This window comes from Staurois parvus, unplaced genomic scaffold, assembly GCF_062004578.1.
Source record: "Staurois parvus isolate SC_StPar_1 unplaced genomic scaffold, SC_StPar_1.0 ptg000347l, whole genome shotgun sequence".
In the NCBI taxonomy this organism is placed as follows: Eukaryota; Metazoa; Chordata; class Amphibia; order Anura; family Ranidae; genus Staurois; species Staurois parvus.
This window is the reverse complement of record NW_028318143.1, coordinates 11,179,641-11,193,706: the sequence shown is the minus strand read 5'-3', so window position 1 is coordinate 11,193,706 and position 14,066 is coordinate 11,179,641. Positions and strand designations below refer to the sequence as shown.

Below are 14,066 nucleotides of genomic sequence, written 5' to 3'. Positions count from 1 at the left end.
TGAGGAACAGAAGTATTTGAACACCCTGTGATTTTGCAAGTTCTCCCACTTAGAAATCATGGAGGGGTCTGAAATTCACATTGTAGGTGCATTCCCACTCTGACAGACAGAATTTAAAAAAAATTCAGGAAATCACATTGTATGATTTTTAAAGAATTTATTTGTCTTGCACTGCTGAACATAAATATTTGAACACCTGAGAAAATCAGTGTTAATATTTGGTACAGAAGCCTTTGTTTGCAATTACAAAGGTCAAACAATTCCTGTAGTTCTTGACCAGGTTTGCACACACTGCAACAGGGATTTTGGCCCACTCCTCCACACAGATCTCCTCTAGATCTGTCAGGTTTCGGGGCTGTCGCTGAGCAACACGGAGTTTCAGCTCCCTCCAAAGATGTTCTATTGGATTTAGGTCTGGAAACTGGCTAGGCCACTCCAAAACGTTGATATGCTTCTTACGGAGCCACTCCTTGGTTATCCTAGTTGTGTGCTTCGGGTCGTTGTCATGTTGGAAGACCCAACCACGACCCATCTTCAATGCTCTGACTGAGGGAAGGAGGTTGTTGCTCACAATCTCACAATAAATGGCCCCATTCATCTTCTCCTTAATACAGTGCAGTCGTCCTGTCCCGTTCGCAGAAAAGCACCCCCAAAGCATGATGTTACCACCCCCATGCTTCACAGTAGGGATGGTGTCCTTGGGATGCAACTCATCCTTCTTCTGACCACATGACTCCTCTGGATCATCCAGATGGTCAATGGCAAACTTCGGAAGGGCCTGGACATGTGATGACTTCTCCCATGCCTCCTCTGGATCATCCAGATGGTCAATGGCAAACTTCAGAAGGGCCTGGACGTGTGATGACTTGAGCAGGGGAACCTTCCGTGCAATGCATGATTTGAAACTATGATGGCGTAGTGTTCTACCGACAGTGACCTTTGAAACTGTGGTCCCAGCTCTCTTCATGTCTTTGACCAGCTCCTCCCTTGTAGTTCTGGACAGATTCCTCACCTTTCTTATCATCAGTGATACCCCACGAGGTGAGATCATGCATGGAGCCCCAGTCTGAGGGAAACTGACAGTCGTCTTTAGCCTCTTCCATTTTCTAACAATTGCTCCAACAGTTGATCTATTTTCACCAAGCTGGTTGGCAATTGCCCCGTAGCCCTTTCCAGCCTTGTGGAGGTCCACAATTTTGTCTCTGGTGTCTTTTGACAGTTCTTTGGTCTTGCCCATGGTAGTAGTTGGCGTCTGACTGACTGTGGGTTGGACAGGTGTCTTTAAAGAGCTCAGACAGGTGCTACTAAGTTAGATTAATGAGTGGAATAGAGGTGGACTTTTTAAAGGCACAGTAACAGGTCTTTGAGAGCCAAAATTTTTGCTGTTTCTTAGGTAGTCAAATACTTATGTTCAGCAGTGCAAGACAAATAAATTCTTTAAAAATCATACAATGTGATTTCCTGAATTTTTTTTTAAACTCTGTCTCTGAGTGGGAATGCACCTACAATGTGAATTTCAGACCCCTCCATGATTTCTAAGTGGGAGAACTTGCAAAATCGCAGGGTGTTCAAATACTTCTGTTCCTCACTGTACATAGTTACATTGGTTTAAGCTAACTATGAGTAAAATATCTGTACCTGAAATTCTACTTTAAAGTAATACTATAGTCATGAAACGGTCCAGGTCCCTCACTGGCACTGAAATCTTCTTCCCGAGTGTTAGTACACAGCTTCTTCTGGCATTTTGATTGGCTGGCTTGGAATGATGTATCTCCTGCCTATGCACAGGAATCAGTCATCCTGGGACACAGGGACATGAACTTTAATCCAAAGGCTGGGATTTTATTTTACGTGGCGTTCTGTATTCATTCACCACAAACTTCAGATTGGAGGAAGGATGTGGCATTATTTTGTTATACAGATTATAGGATAAACCTATAGGACAGATTATGGGAGGTGGGTCCCCTCCATGTTAATACTGGTAGGAGCTACATAAGTATCAGGCTGCTACATTCTTTCGGGATATCCCCTTGTAGGGACAGCTGTCATTTTGAATTCTGTAGGTATTAGTAATGTATACTGGATCTGTTTTTGGTGCTCATTTTAATGCATGAATTGGCTTTGTCACATTGCAATGCCATATTGGATGATGTAAAGCTGTATGTGATCAGAATAAAAAATTCTTTCTTTCACTCTTCTCATTCTCATCGAGGAAACCAGCTCAAGGAGACATTCCTCGAGACAATGCAGGTTTGCAGTCCATAAAGAAAAACTCTGAACTGATGGAAGATATTGGTGTGAAATGATAACCTGTTAAAATGAATACCAAGCAAATAACGCTTTTATCATCTTACCTTGCTCTGGGAGAAGTAGTAGTAATATACAAATGATAACAATATTATCCAAGACCTCGTGTACAGGTGGCTTGTGAATGACTGAGGATACTATTGTATGTGCAAAGGAAACATTCTGCTATGATAGAGCAAACTGAAAACAAATACTAGTATGTCATGCGCTACTACTCATAGTAAGAATATATATGGTTTTTTTTGCAACGTCTTCAACTAGAGTGCAATATCACACCCTATAAATGTATAACCTGCATGTGAATTAAATCTGCTCATCAAATTTTTGCAAGTAATATTGATCTGCAGTAACTACACACCATGAAAATGTGTCTGTGCCTGTTCCCCCATTACTTGTGCTGTGTGACCCTAACCTTACATACGGCACCTATTTTGTAATGACCTCCCTATGACATGCTGAGCAGGAGGGGGGACTACACAAAAGTACAATTTATTTATTAGACTTTGTTCACACAGGTGTACTACAATGTACACAAGATGCATAGGTGTTCTGCGCAAGCAATCCCATTCATGTCAGTTCGGATGCAGCAGCTTCTCAGAGTCATGCATCGGCAGCTGCACGGCAGTCAAATTGGGAGCAGCCGCTGTGTCCGTGCAGCTGCTGTATCCCAATGGAAATGAAAGCCCCTTGCTTTGGGAGCACTTGTGCGTGCTCACTCCCTAATCAGCTCTGTGTGTCCTTTACCTCACAGAGCACCCCACTCCCTCCTTGTGATTGACAGTAGCGGAATCTGCTGTCTTTGAGCCAATGAGGAGGGAGAGAGCTAAAAGAGCCTTTGCTGTTGTGCACAATGTTGGATCAAGATCAAAATCAGTTAAGTATTTAGGAGCGTGCTCACTCCCTAATCGGCTTTGTGTGTCCTTTACCTCACTGAGCACCCCACTCCCTTCTTGTGATTGACAGTAGCGGAATCTGCTGTCTTTGAGCCAATGAGGAGGGAGAGAGCGAGCCAAAAGAGCCTTTGCTGTTGTGCACAATGTTGGATGCTGTTGTGCACAATGTTGGATCAAGATCAAAATCAGGTAAGTATTTAGGAGCGTGCTCACTCCCTAATCGGCTTTGTGTGTCCTTTACCTCACTGAGCACCCCACTCCCTCCTTGTGATTGACAGTAGCGGAATCTGCTGTCTTTGAGCCAATGAGGAGGGAGAGAGCCAAAAGAGCCTTTGCTGTTGTGCACAATGTTGGATCAAGATCAAAATCAGGTAAGTATTTAGGTGGGACTGGGGGGCTTCATGCAGAAGGTTTTTTTTACCTTCAAACAGAAAATGCTTAAGGTAAAAAAAAACAAAAAAAAAAAAACCTTCTGCCTTTAGAACCACTTTATGATACATTATATGTGAATATGTGGGTAACTGCAGATGCAGAGAAGCATCAATGTTACACAGGTACATCGGTTTACAGTCATTCTCTCATGTGGCTGGCTGTACACCCCAGCTGCTGTAAAATATTGTGTTTTTTTTTTTTTACACTAGGCATAATTTTTGCCTTAATACGTCTGTGTGTTTGTTGCCAGAAATATAATATATACAGCAGGCATTTCAGGGTTGTTTTCATGTTTTGAAGTTTTTTTATTTTTGTTTTCTTTCTTTTATAGTTTTGCTTTTTATTTTGACATTTCGGTTTGATCATTTCAAGTGTCAGAAAGTACTTCAAATAAAGCCTTTATGCATTGCTTTAAAACAAAGCTATAGTGTCTTTTGAGCAAGTTGCACATTTTAAGGTTTTATTGCAACATTTATCTGTCGTTTTTTGATATGGCTTTTACATTTGAATTTGTTTGATGTATATTTACAGTATTTCCTATACAGATCTGTAAATGCTCCCTCTAGTGGTAATGTAATTAGCATCTCTGCATGAAGACTGCTGGGATAAGTGTGGTGTGTTCTCTTTAGTCAGGTCAGCCCTGACCATAGTTTTGCAGGGAGAGAGGAGCACAATCGCAAGTTATTGTGCTGTGATACCAACAGGAATCAGAGCCTGTGTATGTTATGAGCAAATATGACTGCTCTGATCAACAATCAAGGTATTATAAACGTTAAAGGCTAGTACACATGATGAGAAAATCGGACGAAAAAAACCGTTTTCGGAGCACTTGTCTGATAGTCTGAGTGTTAGTACACAGCTTTTGAGAGCCAATCACGACCATTCATGTGGAATTATCTGAAGGGACAAGCACAAAAATGTTTCTCATAAGAAAACGGAACAAACGATTTTTGTTTAATCAGTAGAGTATTGGTCCATAAATTATAGAGTGACCAAGACCGCGCATGCTTGGAAATGAAAGAATACATTACAATACAATACATGATATAATCGCAGGAAGTTGTTTTCTGTCTTATGAGAATTTTCATAGCTTTAGTAGCCCATTTGTTTTCAATATGAGAAAAAAAAATATTTGTCCAATATTCTCGTCGTGTATACGAGGCTTAACACTAATTGATAAGGTAGAAGATATCAACAAAACAGTAACTGCATTGTTTTTGGGAGTTTGGCCAACTTATAGATTTGCAAGGCAAGAAAAAGTATGGACCCCCTGGAGTTAATTGGTTTTCTGCAATAATTTGCCATAAAATTCTAATTTCTTAATACACCATCAACTACTCTTGATTGTATGTCTTCAGAGTGCTTCTTTTTGAGAGGCATAGTTCACATTAGCTGATGCTTCTTATGAACAGCAATCTTAAAATGTCTTGAGTGTCTTTTATCAATCAAAGTAGCTCTAAACCACACCTCCACCTCAGTTCACTAATGAGACATCAGGTGTGCAAACTATTGACTTGCTTTCATCGACTTAATTAGTTTATGGGTTCACTGTGAATGATTATTGGGTGTGTTCAATAAAAACACGAGAAATTAGACTTTTGTGTACTATCAGCTTAAGCACAATGGGGGAGATTTACTAAAACTGGTGGAGGTGTGCATAGTAACCAATCAGCTTCTAGGTCTTATTGTCAAAGCTTAATTGAACAAGCTGATGTTAGAAGTTTATTGGTTATCATGCACAGCTGCACCAGATTCTGCGTGCTCCAGTTTTAGTAAATCTCCATTCCATCACCATCCCCATTGTGTTTATCTGTTGTCATGAGTTAGATGAGGATCAGGTCACATTATATGGCAAATTACTGCAAAAAGCCAGTTTATTTCAAGGGGTTCTCATACTTTTTCTTATCATTGTGTATGATATATATATATATATAATATTTGTGTAAACAATACGTAAAATAGATTTGTAAGATTAATTCCATAACACTGATTTATTTTACATAAATAAGTTACAGCTAGACAGCTCCTTTAACCAGTTTCCTACCATGATATAGCCGAAGGACAGCTACAGCGTGATTGTCTGGTTCTGGGATGACGTCCATGGACATCATTCCAGAACACGCCCCTTGCGCTCCCCCAGTGGCACGCACCCCTATGGACACAGCTGATCACGGGATACGGTACACAGCCAATCACGGTGGCCTTTTACCACGTGATCAGCTGTGTCCAATGACACAGCAGATCACTGGTTACTGCAGTTTCACAGCGTTAGGAAAGTACTGCCGATAACCGGCAATTGTCAGAGAAGTGATCGGCACTGATCATGAGGGCACTGCTGATCAGTGCCCAGCAGTGCCGCCCACCTGTGCCCATCAGTGCCACCCATCAGTGCCGCCTATCAATGCCTCCTATCAGTGCCCATCAGTGCTGCCTATCTGTACCACCTGATCAGTGCCTATCAGTGCTGCCTATCGGTGCAGCCTCATCAACGCACACCAGTGAGGAGAAAAATTACCTGTTTTCAAAATGGTATAATAGAAACAAAATTGTTTGCTCTTTTTTTGTTTATAGCGCAAAAAATAAAACACCCAGCAGTGATTAAATACCACCAAAAGAAAGCTCTATTTGTGTGAAAACTATTATAAAAATTTCATATGGGTACAATGTCGCATGACCGCACATTTGTCATTCAAAGTGCGACAGTGCTGAAGGCTGAAAATTGGTCTTGGCAGGAAGGGGGTAAAAGAGCTGGTAGGAAGTGGTTAAAGTTATATTAAAAAGCTTACTTTTTTCTTTTTTTTTTAAATAACACATCATACTTATTTGGTCACTGCAGTGGCTTTGCACAGAGCAGCCCAGATCCTCCTCCTCTCAGGACCCCTGCAGGGGCTCCTGGCCCCTCCCTCCTGTCGGGTGCCCCCACAGCAAGCAGCTTGCACACCCTGCTCCATGTGTCCATCCACACCTCTCTCTTCTCATTGGGTTATTGGCTGTGATTGACAACAGCAAGAGCCAATGGCTCCCGCTGCTGTCTCAGCCAATGAGGAGAGTGAGTCCCGGGATTGCAGAGACTCCAGTGCAAATCGCTGGATCAAGAGCGGGCTTAGTTGAGTATTGGGGGGGCTGGGGGAGCTGCTGCACAGAGAATGTTTTTTACCTTCATGCATATAACACGTGAAGGTAAAAAAACCTTGAGCCTTTACAACCATTTTAAAGTGAACCTTTGTCCATATTATCAGCGTTTTAGGATTATACATATCTTTATCAAGCAGTGAATGAGCTTAAAAAAACATTTATTGACCTCTGTAGCTGCTGGCACCATGGAGCAATTTATCCTTAAAATTTATAGCAGAAACTCTGAAGTCACCCAAGTCACTCTCTCAGCTGTTGCCCCTCTCAGATTTCTGCTCTGTGTCAATATTAAAATTTAGTGGGCTTCAAATCTACTGAGTCACTGCTGGTAGGGGGGAACAGGGTGAGTTGAGCAGGGCTACTGAAATGTAATGACTTTTTAAAACGAATTGCTCCACCTGCAGCTACAGAGGTCATTGAGGCGTGTTTTAAGTTAATTTGTTGCTTGGTAAGAATATATAAATATTTGCATAACCTCACCACAGATTCATGGGGAGTGCTGATGTTATGAGAGCTGTCACTGATGAATGAAGACTGGTGGCCTTGATACCCACAGTGCAGAGCAGCTGGGGACCACGTGTCCCAACACCCTGGCTTTTTCTTGTGTCACTGGGACAGACAGGGGAAATCTCCCCAACTTGGGCACAGACAGCAATAAAAACCTCACAGTCTAGCCTTTTCCTGCTTTTGTCCTAAATGTAACTGAAAGTTCAGGATGGGGATCTACTGTAAGACCATACCTCCTTGAGGGATTTCTAGCGCTTCAAGGTAAACAACATGATTTACTCGAGAAAATGAGAACATAAGCCTTGTTCAGTTCTGTGGCGTGATCTGATTCCTGCAGCTCCCTTTCATTTGCTTTCATTAGTGACAAAGCTCCTACTAGCTTCTGTTCGAGTTTTCCCCAGGATTCATGTAACTCATAACGCTGGCTTTATCAACTTTAACTTCTAATCAGATGAAGTCTCTGGCTGCTCGCGGGCCCAGCTCACTTCATAAGCTTTGATGTACCTGCTCCCTTACTTCTGAAGGAGAAGACCAAGTGGTCGCTCTTTAAAGAAGCCTTATGAAATGAATCTGTTCATTAAAACGTTTCTCTGCCTGTACAAGTGTGCGGTCTTTGACTCCACACCATCCTCTCTTTTTTTTTTTTTTTCCTTCTTTAACCAGCAGTTTCAGTTGGGAAGATTTGATTTTACATCGCTTTTGAAGGTGAGTTCCCAAAGGACCATAAAGGCATGCTCACCTTTTTTTTTCTCTTTAAACTCTTCTGCTTTGACTTATGCTGGCCAGAAATTGTCAGTATTCTAACCAATACAATGAAGATTTGACTACATTACCATAATCCCCGCTCAGTGACTTCATGGTTAGAACTTAAAAGGAGACCCTACAGTCCTTTCTGCATGAAGTTTGTATGTTCTGCCCTAGTTTATGCTAGTTTCATGTGGATGGAACTGCAATACTGGTAGTTTATCGAGTACAGTACTTCCACTCTTGCAGTCAAATTTAAGAACCCCTCCCTTCAAGACCCCCACCACGTATGTGTTCCCACTCCTAAAAATAATGAAAAATGACTTACCTTTTCTAGTTCTAGTGTGGAGTCAGTGTATACATAGGACTTTAGAGGTAGCTTAAAATTATTGAGAAAAACATCCAGCATACAAATAAGAGACAGACCAAGGGATTTTTTATTATTTTTTTTTTTCATTCACCACTGAGAGTTTTTGCACCCAACAGCTGGTACACATGGGCCGAATAGTGGCTGGTTCAACAGAAACTGGCCAGTGTCTACCTCAGCCTGTCTGACAGAAGCTGGCCTAACATCTGGCTTCTGTCGAACATGCGTGCTGGAAATCCAGCAGCCAATGGCTGCAAGTGCTGACTGGTGTGTTCTGGCCCAGGGGTGGTCCCTCTGTCAGAACACGATAGCCTAGCGGGAGATCGTTGTACTAACACTTCAACGTTCGTACAGTGAGCTCCTCAGTTCTTTGTCATTCAGCTCACTGGATTTAACAAAAAACGACAAGGCTTAAGCCTAGGCGTGACAACCCTCAACAATAGGAATCCCATTGTTTTCACAACAGACTGTCCTCACCTCTATGTTCAGTTGCTCAAAGCTTGAAAAGGTACCTGAGATTTTTTTTTAGATGTGTTGTGTTTTTGAGCGCACTAGCTTTGCGCATTTTATTGAAAAAGTAAAACAGGTGTCTACATGCACCTGATATCAACCTCGTCAGTATCCACAGTGATCTGCAAACCTTGGTCCACTGCGCTTATCCTGATGTAGAGAAGACACTTCAAAGGTCTGACATGTTTCAAGGGTAGGTACACTCTTCATCGGAGTGTTCTTTGGGCTACACAAGTCTTTAGGGGGCTGCAAAGTCTTGCTCAGTTTCAAGTTGTCGAAGACCTAAAGTTCTCCAATGCTGGAACATCCACCTTGAGCGCAGAAGGTTGTTCATTTCTTGTGTTTTTGGCCCCGTAGACTTAAATGGAAGCTTCTCCTCTCCTCCCATGAGCTTGCATATAAGTTCCACAAAATGTTGTAAAACACTTCAAAGGACACGCATATTTGAAAGCAAAAATGCTCAAAAGAAGCCTGTGTATGGAAGTCATTGCTAGGTGTGAATGGAATAAATGTGCATTAATATATAATGTACCAACACGTGAGACTTTTAACCCTTTGTTAGAACAAATGTGCCAATCTAGCTTACAACTGATAATATCTGCAAGCACAATACAAATGAAAAGGTGAACTAACGTAAATATCCTGGCCACCCTTCTGGACCCCACCACACATACTGGCCGTCATGCCCCGCACATGCCACCGTACTACCCGTGTAGTAAATCATACGTCATAATAGTGGTGCACTGAAATGAAAATTCTGCTTGCGGCTTCACAGCCGGGTGCCCACTGCGCATGCGTGAGAAGCGCTGTGCTTTGTGAATGGCCTTGTAGTCTTCTGGAACCTGTCGTGTCCCAGAAGACTACGGTGGAGCGAGGGAGGACAACTTCCGCTTTCAATCGCCTAGGCCAGGGGTAGGCAACCTGGGGCTCTCTAGCTGTTGTGGAACTACATTTCCTATGAGGCATTGCAACATTACAAAACTGACAGTTACAGCTATGACTTGCAGAGGCATGATGGAACTTGTAGTCCTGCAACAGCTGGAGAGCTGCAGGTTGCTTACCCCTGGCCTAGGCGATCGCAGCGGAAGTGGGAGCAGGTAACTGTCAAATTCAGGTACTCCCTGCTCCCCAAAGGTCTGCAGTCTCTGGTCATCTCCTGTAGTATGTCTGCAGTCTCTGGTCATCTCCTGTAGTATGTCTGCAGTCTCTGGTCGTCTTCTGTACTATGTTCTCAGTCTCTGGTCATCTCCTGTACTGTGCCCGCAGTCTCTGGTCATCTCCTGTACTGTGTCCGCAGTCTCTGGTCGTCTCCTGTACTTTTCCCTTCAGTCTCTGGTCATCTCCTGTACTGTGCCCACAGTCTCTGGTCATCTCCTGTACTGTGCCCGCAGTCTCTGGTTGTCTTCTGTACTATGTCCGCAGTCTCTGGTCATCTCCTGTACTGTGCCTGCAGTCTCTGGTCGTCTTCTGTACTATGTTCTCAGTCTCTGGTCATCTCCTGTACTGTGCCCGCAGTCTCTGGTCGTCTTCTGTACTGTGTCCGCAGTCTCTGGTCATCTCCTGTACTGTGTCCGCAGTCTCTGGTCGTCTCCTGTACTACGTCCGTAGTCTCTGGTCATCTCCTGTACTGTGCCCGTAGTCTCTGGTCATCTCCTGTACTGTGCCCGCAGTCTCTGGTCATCTCCTGTACTGTGCCCACAGTCTCTGGTCATCTCCTGTACTGTGCCCGCAGTCTCTAGTCGTCTTCTGTACTGTGTCCGCAGTCTCTGGTGCATCTTATGGAGCGTAAAATACGGTAATTAATGTGTCTGGCAATTTTGCATTGAAGTCGCAAGGGGTCTTTTTTGCATTGAAGTCAATGGAGTCATGATTGTGCATGGAAATCTATGAGATGCGATTTTGCATTGAAGTCACTAAGGAGTGGTTTTGCATTAATGTCTGTGAGACTCAATTTTGCATTGAAGTCACTAGGGGGCGTTTTTGCATTGAACTCAATAGGGCCACGAGTTAGCATGAAAGTCTGAGGCGTGATTTTGCATTGAAGTCACTAGAGGGGTGTTTTTGCAACTTTGCATGTATCAGCAGCTTTTTTCTGTCGGCAAAATGCTGATAACACTATTTTTGGCTGATATGTTTCGGCCACCAATATATCAGTGCAGCCCTACACCACAATACACAGCCTCAGAATGAGTATCCATCATAATTCTCACAATCACAAGAGCTCATTGGTCAGCACAGCCATGTGACTGTGCCGATCAATGAGAACAACATCTTAGGCTTCTTCTTCCAATAAGGTGTCCTAGATGAAAGAAGCGCTTCTCATTGGTCAGTGCCGTCACATATTGCAGTGACTAATAAGCCTTGCCATTTCGAGCATTATGATGGAGACTCACTCCGGGCCTCACCAACAGCACAGAGTTTCAAGGCTGCTATGTGCAGCGGGGCTTCAAGTGGTGGCCAGGATATTTGGAGTGTATTCACCTTTTCATATTTCACGAAAAGGTAAACAAAAGGTACGGTCTTCTCCGCCTTTTTCAGGCCAACGTGATCATACCCTTCATTCACCCCTGTGAACTTTTGTCCGTTTACACCCTCCAACCTCTAATCCGATCCAGTCTGTTAAAAAAATAAATAAATAAATAAGGTGATCTGTCTCCCTCCATCTAGGCAGATTGGATCAGAGGGCAGTTGGGTGTAAGTAGACAGTGTAGCCAGCGTACATCCGTCGACCACAGAGCATTATGTAAAGTTTATCTGTCAGTTCATGTATAGCGGATACGGACCTGTCATCCGCCCGCTATGCTCTGATCAGCAGGGGATCAGCTGACAGATCCCCTGCTCATCTAATCTCAGTCCAACCTGAGTGAAAAGGCCCTAACTCTGTTGGGTTACCAAAAAAAAAACAGAACTTCCCTACAATAGAAGCAGTAGTACAGTGGGGAAAATAATTATTTGATCCCCTGCAGATTTTGTAACTTTGCCCACTTACAAAGAAATGAAGGGTCTATAATTTGTATCATAGGTGCATTTTAAATGATAGAGACAGAATATCAACCAAAAAACACGATACAAATGTTATAAATTGAGTTGCAGTTCAGTGAGTAAAATACGTATTTGATCCCCAGGCAAAACATGACCCAGTACTTGGCAAGCAAAGGGGTAAGACATTTCTTGTAGTTGGTTACCAGGTTTGCACACATCTCAGGAGGGATTTTGGTGCACTCTTCTTTACAGATCTTCTCTAAATTCTTAAGGTTTCCTGGCTGTTGCTTGGCAGCTCGAAGTTTCAGCTCCCTTCATAAATTTTCTATAGCATTAAGGTCTGGAGACTGGCTAGGCCACTCCATGACTTTAATGTGCTTCCTGAGCCACTCCTTTGTTGCCTTGGGGGTATGTTTTGGGTGATTGTCATGCTGGAAGACCCATCTGGCTGACAGAAGAAGGTTCTCATCCAAGATTTTACAATACATGGCCCAGTCCATTGGCCACCCAGTAAGGCAAAGTCAGCCTGTACCTTTAGCAGAGAAACAGCCCCAAGCATAATGTTTCCACCTCTGTGCTTGATTGTTGGGATGGTGTTCTTAGGGTCACAGTCAGCATTTTTCTTCCTCCAAACACAGCAAGTTCAGTTAATGCCAAAGGGCTCAATTTTGGTCTCATCTGACCACAGCACTTTCTCTCAATCCTTCTCTGAATCATTTAGATGTTCATTGGCAAACTTCAGATTGGCCTGTACATGTGCCTTCTTGAGGAGGGGCACCTTGTTGGCGCTGCAGGATTTTAATCCATGGTGGCGTATTGTGTTACCAATCATGTGTTTGGTGACTGTGGTCCCAACTGCCTTTAGATCATTCACAAGCTCCTCCCGTGTAGTTCTGGGCTGATCCCTCACTTTTTTTATGATCATCCTTACCCCATGAGGTGAAATCTTGCATGGAGCTCCAGACCAAGGACGATTGATAGTTATTTTGTATTTCTTCCATTTGCGAATAATCGCTCCAACAGTTGTCTCCTTCTCGACAAGTTCCTTGCTGATGGTCTTGTATCCCATTCCAGCCTTGTGCAGATCTACAGTCTTGTCCCTGACAGCCTTTATGGACTTGCCCATGGTGGTGAGGTTTGAAAAGAAGAGATTCTGTGGACAGGTGCCTTTTATAGACATAATGAGTTGTCATTAGGAGCACCTTCTTAAATTGACAGGACTAATCTGTGTACCACATGAACACATAGCCAGTCTGTGGAAGCCAGGATTATTGTTGGTTGGTAGGGGATCAAATACTTATTTTACTCACTAAACTGCAGCTTAATATAAAATTTTATCATGTGTTTTTTCTGCCTTTTTGGTTGATATTCTGTCTCTATCATTTAAAATACACCTATGATAAAAATTAAAGACCCTTCATTTCTTTGTAAGTGGGCAAACTTTTTTTCGCCACTGTATAGTCACCTCTCCAGAGGCCCGTGTCTCCTTCCTCCTTTCCATTCCTGTGCTGCTGCCCCCCATCGGTCTTTTTTGCATTGAATACCTTCGGGCATGTCGGAAGCCTGTGCCAACTATAATATGTGGATTAAATATAGGAGAATTTTTATGGTATGAAATGTTAGTAGCATAGGGCCATCTGGAATTATCCAATTCTTTGTTTCACCCTCGCGTGTCATGTCTGAATGTGAGACTATAGAGACTAATTGATGTTTAAATGAGGAGGTGAATAAGATTTTATTTTTATATGTGGAAAAATATAAAGAAAAAAACGTAGATTTAAAACACAGAATTTTAATATTCAGCCTGTAATTTGCGCATGAATACCTTGGAAAGATTTATCTCTTGATCTTTGTCTAGCTTTATTTACTTTGAGCCTAAATATTTGGAAGTCTGATCGTCAGTGCCATGTGAACTGCCTGACCTTGGACCCTGTCTTCCAGCTTCTGAGTATGCTTAATAATATTGAATAACAGGGCCCCATGGCTATATACATTCCCTTTACTACAAGACTCTGTTTACATCTATGTACTCTCTAAAGCTGGAAGACCATTTGTCCAAGAGATATATGTTTCAGAATTCTGTGCCTTGAGGACACAATAATAAGAACTAATCATTGAAGGTATAAAGAGAAGTGTGGGATTACAACGAAACAAGCATACATGCTCACCTAGGTGGATGCAGCATTGGTTCG

General features: G+C 42.7%; 1 protein-coding gene across 4 annotated transcripts in view; it reads left to right on the top strand.

Annotated features, from left to right (window-relative positions):
- LOC149456841 (cytosolic carboxypeptidase 6-like) overlaps positions 1-14,066 on the top strand; it is a 2,243,892-nt gene that overhangs the window by 1,462,593 nt on the left and 767,233 nt on the right. The window lies entirely within an intron of this gene.